The sequence below is a fragment of the Schistosoma mansoni genome, chromosome 1 (genome assembly GCF_000237925.1).
Source record: "Schistosoma mansoni strain Puerto Rico chromosome 1, complete genome".
In the NCBI taxonomy this organism is placed as follows: domain Eukaryota; kingdom Metazoa; phylum Platyhelminthes; class Trematoda; order Strigeidida; family Schistosomatidae; genus Schistosoma; species Schistosoma mansoni.
In genome coordinates this window covers 19,046,371-19,056,113 of record NC_031495.1, presented here as the reverse complement: position 1 = coordinate 19,056,113, position 9,743 = coordinate 19,046,371, and the positions used below count along the sequence as shown (strand labels likewise).

Sequence of the window (9,743 nt, the reverse complement as noted above, 5' to 3'; positions counted from 1 at the left end):
GACATGTTATTTAGGACTCATTTAAGAGAATGACCATCATAAAGGTTTTCTATGTAATTAAAACACGGGAATTTAGCAGCATCTATTTTATCCGACAAGTGCTAATAAAAGACGGAAGTGGATTATTAAGGAAACAAGGAGCCTTTTTAAGGCTGGTAAAGATGAATTTCCTTAGCTGCTGATATAGTGAACTGATTTCACAAATTCTTAAATTAAAATGTCTTTTATAATTCAGTAAAAAATATTTAACAAAAAAGTAGCGCACATTGATTTGATTTTAAAAAATCACTTTTTTGTCAGAGTTGTATTAAACACTTTTATGTTCACATGAAGTCGGTTTCTACAAGGTATAATAAGGAGTTAAGTTTAAAATCATTTTATTTTCTGTTTACTCATGATTCACCATACGATCAACTGTTTACAGATCAATAAGAACAATAAAATCATATTTTAGATCGCTTAAATTACTGAGTGAAAAAAATATCCAATATATTGAATGGTATCACAAATTAGTTTACAATAAACTGTCACGAAACACTTTTGTCAACATTGGTGTGAGCTAAGGTTTGCTAAAAGCATAATTGTCTACTTTCCTTAAAATCCCTCAACTTTATTGTCTGAACTACATACAGATATATTACATCTTAATAATAACGACAGCCCCATTCAATAACATAGGTATGATTACATTGATTAATTATCTTCATAAATTATTCAGTAATGAAACAAATTTCCGTCTTATATCCATTTAGTTTGTGAACATTTAGCAAATATGTAAGAAAACGTTTTCCAACAAAAATCACCTGCCACTCAACCACATTTTTTCAAAGTTTCTTACCAATTCAGGTCTCATGACATATTTCTTCATCTCATTAAGTGTTTAACCTTCAAATATCATTAGTATCGCTGGTTCATTCTTTCAGAAAACAAGTGGGGAGGAAAACATACTATTTACCGTAGGAGTTTCGTTTTGTGTTTCTGCTACTTAAACAAGTGATTAGTTGTGAGATTTACACCAAAATCTCAGCGAATCTGACGGGTTAACATAAACACTTAGTTAAATCAAAACAGAAAAACACTGAAATATTTTCACTGCCGAAATATTAGTGATCTTGTGTCTTTCTGGTTACTGATTTGAAATAATAGCATTAACAAAATCTCAGTTGCATGTACGAATACAAGACTAGATAATACTCTCAAATGTCACTGTTTACAAGCTTAATTTATATCATTTAGCCTAGAACAGTAATACTAGCCAGTAAATGTGTTTATTAATACTAGTTTACAACTAAAAGAAACCAAGAGTTGGACATTATCATTTAATGGCACAATAAGCATAGTCGGATACGTATTTTTCTCATTTATTTAAAAATGTTATTCAATTTAACAGTCATAATAATGTGCTTATTATTTCAGGTAAAACAGCAAATAAATTTTTTCATAAGTTCATTTTTAGTTTTGTCTTTTTTGATTCTTTCAGTGGGTCTTCTCTCTTACCAATTAACTGAAGGTGCTTGAACTCAGATAAATAGTGTCTGTAGAATATTTATTTTACGTAAAATATAGAAATAGAATAGAAGAAAACGGCACTTGATTTGAGTGCCGTAGTGAATAATAACTCTGGAATGCACGTACATCCAGTTGACAAGCTCCAAATAGAACGAAACGCGCATCCCACATTACACTGCTAGCCATCATTCATCTGTACTGTAAAATGCTTGTTAATTAATAGCAGTAACAAGGCAAACCTTGGAGGATTTATACATACCTAAAGAGACTGATTAATTGCAGTGTGGAACATCAATGGGAAGATTCAAGTTACCAATAAATATGAATAAAAATAGACTTTGCTAACATTCATCCAATTAAACAATATTTAAGAATTTAACCGACTAACTACTTATAAACACATGTTCACATTTTTGAGTACTACTGTTTACTTTCATCTAATTAAACATATAAAACTAATCTTGGTGACATAAAATACATAATGGGAAAAGACTAGAAGAAGTAGAATATACTAAAACATTGTTAGCTTATCATCAAGATGTCTTTGTTGACATAAGCGATAAAGTAAATATTTAAAACCATGAAATGTGTTATGTTACTTTTAACTAACTAAACTACCTTTTTTAATAAAAGGACATATGTTTTTATTTTTACACTTTACCTGAGAGGATAATAGTCAATATTTTTTAGTTAAAGTGTTTTATCATTAAAAAAATGTTCACTACTGGAAATTCTAACAAACTTAAAGTGACCAATTAGTATATTGTGTAGATGCCGTGAAAATTAAAATTTGGAGTTGCTGAAGAAAAGTTTCAGTTGATTGTTTTCAATATGTAATCAGAGTTTTGTGAGTTTGGTTTATGTGGTAGAAGTGAAGTAGAATAATTAGGAACATTATGTAAATATTTGTTACAGATTAACTATGTATTACATTACAGATGTTTGTAGTGAGCATTGACCATTTGTATACATTTCGAACAGATACATTCTCATTTCGTGTTGAGTTGAAAGCATTTTTAAAGTTATATAATGATCATTATGATTTTCTAAAAGAACATTCAACTATATTACATATGAATTCTGACAAACTTAGTATTGTAAGCAAAGATGGATAGTGGCTAGTAGTGGAATCCAGGACGCGCATTTGGTCCTATTTGGGACTCGTCAGCTGGATGTACCTGCATCTCAGAGTTGATGTGCACTCTGGGACTCGAACCCAGCACCTTTCGCTTCAAATGCCATCGCGTTATCCATTCAGCTACTGAGTACTGATAGCCACTTGCTTGTGCAATGGGGTGAAGTTTGAATTCACTTAGTATTGTTTGTTTGAATCTTCCCATTGATGTTTAGTACTGCAACTGGTCAGTCTCTAATTGGCCTATGTTCATACTGTGCGTATTGCCTCGATATAGCCTTAATTCACAAGCATTGTAAGCTGATCAATTGCAGTCCTAAACATCAATAGGAAGATTCAATTAATCATAAGTGAAACTTATGATTGTTGTAATTAGAATTACAACTTAAAATTAGATGATAATAATTTGTATGAGTCGGAATAAACTTCAACAAGATCCGTTTATAAACCTCTTCTATAACAGATTATTTTCAAATAAATTATAGCATATCTATGTTTCATGAGAATGTTTTTCAACTCTAACCTTTATATTGTTGGTAACAAACGATTGAATGAGTAAAATTCAGATTGTAAATAAGTGAATATATGTGTTTTTTGAAACGAACATTACTACTTTCCAAATGAGTGAACTATATGAGTCATTATAAATAAATTTAAAAATTATAGTAAATGATTTATTACAGTAGTACAATCAAGTTTACATTTACTCATTAAGTTAATGACAGTCTACGTGAAAAAAAGTGTTATTTATTTTAAATGAGTTTGTATCCATTAGCCCATAGTGATATAATAATTTTGAAAGTTAAATGTAATACTAAACACTTGGTGATATACTGTTTATAAATGTTGAATTACCTATAAATATAATCAAACACTTAAACAAATACTGTAAACAGATGAATAAATAAATAATATATTTGTAATATCCCAATGAGTAGAAAAATTAGATTTTCTGACGTTTCGTGACTCAGTGTAAGCCACTTCTTCAGAAAATAAATAAACAGTAAACAGATGACTTTAATTTGTATTAGAGATTTGATTGATTTAAACGAATAAATATACAAAAATCTATATTCAAACAATCACTGGCCGGATACTATCAGCAACAGCGTTTTATGGGAGAGGACAAACCAGTTTCCAACTGATGAGGAAATTAGGAGAAGACGTTGGAAGTGGATAGAACATTCATTGAGGAAATCACCGAACTGAATCACAAGGCAATCCATAACTTGGAATTTTCAAGGGAAGCGGAAAAGAGGAAGGCCAAACAACACATTACGTCAGCAAATAGAAGCAGATATGAAAAGGATGAATGATAACTGAAAAGAACTGGAAAGGATTGCCCAGAAAAGGTTTGGATAGAGAATGCTGATTGGCGGCCTATGCTTCTCGATGAGGGGTAACAGGCGTAAGTAAGTAGGTATATTCAAGTAAAACTAATATGAAAATAAAAAAAAGACAATTAATTGCAAAAATTATATGTTTTCTTTCTTAAATTTTTATTAAAATTCTCGGAAAAAACAAATGTAATAATTCATGTTCTAACTAATCAACACGCCTATTTATATAATTTAATTGACTAAGATAATCTCCAATTTTTGGCAGAATATGTCATTTTTGTTTTTAATCACTCACTTTAGTGACATTTCTTTCATTTTTTGTTTAAATAAAGACCATCACGTAAAATAAAAGAATTAAATTCAAAGGGATCGCAATTTGAAATTTGTTCAATCACGCAAACTATTTTCTAACCCATTAGTTGTGGGAATTTTCGCTGATACCTACATACTTTTTTAAAGTTAAGCTAGACTACACAGTGAGACTGAACTAAACAGTTGAGCAAAGGATCAATAGAAATTGATGTTTTTTTCCTTATTTAAGTGTTCATTCATGACACTGTATGGAATGGGATCTCTGATTGCGAGCTCATTTGATATGACCCATATTATAGAATCATTTGACGCGAATCCAGTGGTTCACTTTCCTCACTTTAGTTAGCTTGTGTTACAACCCAATGATCACCTAGTTTTATAGGTAGTGTCTACCTATTTCTTAACATGGTTAGACTTTAACAGTCAGAGCTTTTTATAAGAAACTTGGGATAGAATCTCACCTCAAATCGACGAGCTCTTGTAAAACAAATATTCTTATAAATAAAATATGATGTGCAATGAATTACTTGTAGTTGGTGGTGGTATTAGACTGTTTAACTTCATTTACCATAAAGAAATATTTGTTCAGAATATTCATTATCAGATTAACATTCAGAAACAACATCTGAATATAATTATGAAAACATACGATTTGATGAAGAAGTATTATGTGATAACAATATTCATCATCCTGCAAAAAGATATTTTGCATGAACTTTAATTAATTCATTTAAATACCTTAGAAGTTTTGGCCAAACAATATCAATTACTTTTGGTTCCACAAAATAACCGTTACTAAAAAGTTAGCATATCTACATAATCAGGCAGTTCATTAATTGCAGATGCAATGTACAGTATATAGCCATATGCATAATCGTACGAGTATATACGTAATTTATTTTAACAGCGTGAGGATTAACCTAAAGATAAGAATTAATATCTTAATCTCCTGGGGTCAAATTCTGTGTAGTACTATATACCTTTTAAACAGTTTGATGAGGGATTATAAAATCGATTATGTTACTTTAATATACGTAAAACAAAAACATTGATTGATCAAAGGCTGATAACTGATACATTGTTTGCCTAATCTTCCATTATAACCCGCAAGAAACCAAATTACGAGACTTTTACTTATTGGCTTCAGCTAAATAAAATATATTCGTGATTCTACATCAACGTATGAGTAGACCTTCATAGACCTTTAGTATCAATTATCATTGGAACCTAAACATAGCAGAAGGTACTATATAATAGCAATATCTGACTGAAATATTTTTCATGGTTTTGGTTTCGTCAAAGACTAATAAATAAATCCTTTTGTTTTTTTAAATGAATAAACCATCCGTTCGGGAAAAGTATTAGTAGTTTTATCTTTTACAACCCTTAGATATATTGGAAACTATAATACAGTTTATGCAATCGAAATCGTCGGAATGAAAAACATATCACTAAAAAGTTATTTTTCATTCCAGTATGTTTCCGTTAGATCTTCTATCGGATGGTACAATCTTTTTGCTTTCATCGAGTATTTAATATCATCTTCATTGATAATATTAAAACAATAATAAAATAATTCATTCATTCGTAAACATATTCCTGTTTTGTATCATAGACATAATTGTAAAATGGACGCTAACATGACAGAAAATTATTTTCACTTCAATGAATTCAAGCTTTACTAAGTATATATATTTTGTGTATGTGTGTGAATAAAGCATATAATCTTTCCGGGTTTATTCATTTGTCAAAAGTAAGTTACATTGTCAACGGTTTTATTTCATAAATATAGAAATTTCCGGTGATATGCACACATTCACTTAATATTTTTGGATTTAATTATGATGTAGTACTCTAAATTATTGATCGAAATTTCTCTCTAATGTATTTTATGTTTAACATTTTTTTTCTTTTCTGAAAAAAAAAAGGAGAAATATATATTTACTCAGCATACTTTGTATCTATGATCGTTTAACGAATTAGTGAGACATGCAATGTGATATAGATGAAAATTATTTTGGAAGAAAGACCGTCAAATATTATAATTTTTTTTTCTGGATAAAATACTTTACCCAAGTGAATAGTTGTTAAATAGGAAAAATGGAAATAAACCAGCTGAACAATTTTTAGTCTGATTAAAATACATTTTGACTATATGGAATATGGAATATTATGATGACATATTTATTGTTATATATATGTTACTGATTTACAATGAATAAATAGTGAGATACAAGTTAAAAACATATCATTATACTACTTATATACAGAAATTAAAAATTAATAAAATAGTTGTATTTTATACCCATTGAGATTACATACATTATTTTATGAATTACTTTTATCAAAAGCTGACATCACTCATGAAAACGATGGGAACAAAAATTATTATGGTTTTATATCTGAGCAGTTTTGATCTTTTCAGCTTTATCTATTAAAAAGGATTAAATATTAGACTAGCAGACCATAGATTTCTTCTTTAACTTGGCAGGTTCAGGACTAAACCACTGAAGTTTTCTGAACCCAAGTAGTTAAAGATTTAGTGTTATCAGTTGACAGTGGCAAGTAATGTTCTGTTTCCTAGCTTACCTATTTTTAATATCGTGGTTTGTAATTATTGGTATTAGAAATCATTATTAATATTAGTCATTAGTTTAATCGATGGTAAGCATGGTACCCTAACTGGTAATAAGCCATGGACTGGCAAACATTTATTGCTTCATATAGTCATTTGCCTAATCTAATCTTCAGTGTTACAAAACATGGTTTACGAGTACCCCATTGTTCACTGAATATGAAGTAATAAAGTTGAAGTGAATAAAAAAATGCTTGGCAAAATATGAATTGTAATAGTTGAGATCATAAGTCAATTGTAGCTAGACTACCATGGAAAACCTGGAAGCACTGGATAGTCGTCTCGTCTTATTGTGGGGCTCCTCAGCAGTGCACATCCACGATCCCGCCTCGCGAGATTCGAATATGAATGCCACTCTTTTTGGATTAAACACTCATTTTATGTCACCTTTGTTTATCTGTTTTAAGAGAATTTAGTGTCTTCTGCCAAAAACGTTCATGATTAAGATGTTTACCCCTTATCTACTGTAGTATTCATATGAATACAAATTTCATAACTGATATTTAACAGTTATTCAAAACTGAATATTCAAACAATCCGACTTATCCAAGAGCCTAAAAGTTAAAAAAAATTACTAACAATTTTTTTCGCATCCACTGTATAGTTACAACAAAAATTGTGAAATTATCCATGTCCTTTTAACAACTTGTAATACCACCACCAAGACAAATAAATCTGATTTACTTATCAGTTCTGAGTACATTAGGTTACGTTACTTATTTACACCTGTTACTCCCAATGGAGCATAGGCCGCCGATCAGCATTCTCCAACCCACTCTATCCTGGGCCTTCCTTTCTAATTCTATCCAGTTTTTGTTCATTCTTCTCATGTCTGTCACCGTTTCTCGGCGTAATGTGTTCTTCGGTCTTCTTCTTCTCCTTTGATTGTCAGGATTCCATGTGAGGGTTTGTCTTGTGACGCAGTTGGGTGATTTCCTCAATGTGTGTCCTATCCACTTCCAGCGCTTCTTCCTGATTACTTACTACGTTGGATGGAATCTGGTTTGTTCCCTCCCACAGTAGCTTGTTTCTGATAGTGTCTGGTCATCTGATCCGAAGTATTTTGCGTAGAAAACTGTTGATAAACATCTGTATCTTCTGGATGATAGCTTTCGTAGTTCTCCGCGTCTCCGCCCCATACAATAGAACTGTCTTGGCATTTGTATTGAAAAATTCTAACCTTGGCGTTAGTTGACAATTGTTTTGAGTTCCAGATGTTCTTCAGTTGTAATTATGCTGCTCTCGTTTTGCCGATCCGCGCCTTCACATCTGCATCAGATCCACCGTGTTCATCGATGGAGTACATTATGTGTTAACTGTTTAATTATATATGTGTAGTATGTTTCATAAAATACAGTCAAATAAAGCACACAATAGCACTATTCATTCCTGTACACTTCTCTTGATTCCGTTAATCTATATAATTGTATGATATTAATATAACTCATTTTATAAATCATAATGATTACAAATATATGTTATCTAAAAACGTTTCATAGGCATTTCAATAACTACTGAATTCCTTCGATATATCATAATAATACTATTAAAATATATAAAAAAATTTATGTTGACTATGTCTGAAATTTTTTTTAAAGCCATAACAACTAATGGATTTACAAACAATATGACATAAATTTATTATTCCTAAATTTTATTTACATATCAGATTGATGTATTTAGAAAAATATGATTCCCCATGAGACTACATGAGAAATGTTATAATGTTGACAAATTTCATGTAAATGAATTGAAATAGTTTTAAAACAATAATCTCTATTTACATTTAGAGTTGGCAAAGATTTTGGATCATAAATCAAAGCATAAGAGAATTATGGATGATTTCAATTAATTCTCATCCTAAAGAATCAAAATCACATTACGTGATGATTAGAATGATGTGCTTAGTGGAAATTGTTCGATGTACTCAAATTTCCTTTTTTGATTGTTTAGTTTCATTTACTTTGACTGAAATAAAGCTTTATCTTATCGAAAATTAAACAGTTTATATTTATCTACACTCTGGGTACTTTTTAGATAATGTATGACTGTGATGCAAGTAGAAGTCTCTAAAGAATGCATATCTTCTGTCCATTTGCTCGAGATGTCGAAACATTTTAGGCGATTAGTGAAAGATAGCTATTGATTTCACCTGAGTTAAATAGAACAAAATGGATGTACAAGCAGCAAGTTCCATCAGAAACGTGAATAAATTCTCTCAAGTCTAAGTAAACTCATTACGTTTAGCGATATTTTTATGTTTTAAGTAGTTTCTGACATGTAATAATAGATATAAAGGATACCTAAATTTGAACGGACTTGGCAATCGGAACAATGATCAGAGTTGTTTCAAATCAATTTTAAAAACTTATCGCATTTCTTCTAATTAACAATGTTTATGACATCAATAGTAAACTCACTACTCAACATATAAGTATTAAAATTTTATCATTATCTGTACATGCTTTTACATACTATGAGAGGAACTAAAATTGTAAAATAATTTCTTTCCCTTGGAAGGCCATAGAGTCTAATAATAATCACGTGAATACCATAGAATACTGATGCTTACCTGGTTGTGAAAATCTCAAAACTAGAATGTGATTAAGTATAATAATAGTAAAAAATACGCCTATTCACTTTGTTCACTACTGTTCATATTTTTGTCACATGTTTCATGTTATTTCATAAACTCTAAAAAAACTCATTATGTCGACAAGCTTGTTCAGGAATTCGTCAATCATTTAATAGACATAACCGTACTTAAAGTTAATTAATTTAAGTCTTAATAAAACTACGATAAATATTGTTG

The 9,743-nt window shown here is 30.2% G+C and overlaps 1 non-coding gene across 1 annotated transcript; it reads right to left on the bottom strand.

Moving 5' to 3' along the window:
• Nucleotides 1-2,706: 2,706 nt before the first annotated feature.
• Smp_tRNA_01554_Pseudo_TTG.1.1 lies at nt 2,707-2,777 on the bottom strand. Its single transcript has one exon. It is a non-coding gene (tRNA).
• Between the last annotated feature and the right edge of the window lie 6,966 nt (nt 2,778-9,743).